The sequence below is a fragment of the Halyomorpha halys genome, unplaced genomic scaffold (genome assembly GCF_000696795.3).
Source record: "Halyomorpha halys isolate HHAL.00 unplaced genomic scaffold, Hhal_1.1 Scaffold957.1, whole genome shotgun sequence".
In the NCBI taxonomy this organism is placed as follows: Eukaryota; Metazoa; Arthropoda; class Insecta; order Hemiptera; family Pentatomidae; genus Halyomorpha; species Halyomorpha halys.
The window spans coordinates 51,643-53,074 of NW_027105530.1; the positions used below are offsets into that span (position 1 = coordinate 51,643).

Sequence of the window (1,432 nt, forward strand, 5' to 3'; positions counted from 1 at the left end):
TGCTAATAGACATCTTAGTTAATGCACCCTATTACGTTTCCAACAGAACACTACACCATGACCTACATATCCCTTTTGTCCTTGAACTCATACCAACCAAATTCTCAAAATTCCATATAAACCTTTCCAACCATCCTAATCCTTTGGTTCAAACCTTATCTAGTTCCACACATCCCTACAGCCTAACTAGAATATTGAAACGGTAGTGGCCAAGAGACTTATTAAAAATAATAATGAACAATTGGAGTTCTTGGAATAGTCAGATCCTCCACTCAAGTTGAATGTTTGAGGCTTTAGCGCACTTGCTCAGCCTCCACTGACTCACTACCAGTGATGCGGCGAGAGGAATGCGCTGAGACCTTTTGAGCTCTGCTCTACCCCTCACACGTGGGGGATAGAGTGGACTCAGGGATCCTCAGGTCGATTGTGTAAATATTGTATATAAGAGTGTAAATGTGATTAGAGACTATATTATTTTATCAGTATTTTATTTATTTATTTTTCATACACATAATTTTATTATGTTCATTTTGTTTATCCTTCTATTTGTATATATTTTAAGTGAGATTTTTTTTTCATTTATTTATTTTAATTTTATTTTAGTACGAATGTGATCATTCATCACTATTACCTATTGCCCACAACTTAGTGGCAGATTGTAATATCTATCAATAAATAAAGACTATTTAAAAAAAAATAGCTATCTGTACTCATGATTACTGAGTTATAGATTTTACACAATTAATTCACTAACTACTTATTTTTCAGTATATTTTTATGAAAGATTGCTTTTTAAAAAACTGTGTCTCGGGAAAGATTGAACGTAAACAACCAGGCTAGAATTTTAATAATAATAATGATAATATAAGTAAACAGAATGGCTCATATTTTAGAGAATTTTCTTTACATTAAATGATGTTCAATTGTTGAAAGTAGTCTAAAAGAAATGGAGCTCCGAATAAAAAAATACTTTTTTGACGTTTTGAAACAGCCACCATTTTGTATTGCCCCTAAATATACTTGGCAGACTCATCAAATTTGACTAGTAATTATAAGTAGTTTTGATTAGAGTAATAAAAAATTGGGACGAAATTAGTAACTGTTTTTTCCTCTTGGGCTCTTGTACTAGATCTTCATTAGATGTTGTTTAATCTGAAAGTATAGAGAGGCATGAATCACTAATTTAAATTTGTCAGGTGAGTATTAATAAGGAAATACATGCACACTGGACCGGTAGAAGATAGGTACCACTTGGAGGACAGGTGAGAGAGGTGGGAGGTGGAAGGTGGAAGGTGGGAGATGGAGGGTGGGAGATGGAAGGTGGGAGGTGTGAGGTACGACAGTAGTGCCTGTGAAGGACTCCTGTAAGGGTCTGTGCTGTATACATAGGCCTCCATGGCCAAGGATAGGCTTAGTGCCCTACAAGCGGTAT

The 1,432-nt window shown here is 35.1% G+C and overlaps 1 long non-coding RNA gene across 1 annotated transcript in view; it reads left to right on the forward strand.

Annotated features, from left to right (window-relative positions):
• The first annotated feature begins 1,316 nt into the window (after positions 1-1,316).
• Positions 1,317-1,432, forward strand: part of LOC106687398 (uncharacterized) — a 14,758-nt gene continuing 14,642 nt past the window's right edge. The window contains exon 1 of the long non-coding RNA XR_010844620.1: positions 1,317-1,428. This is a non-coding gene — a long non-coding RNA (uncharacterized lncRNA). The remainder of the gene's footprint in view (positions 1,429-1,432) is intronic.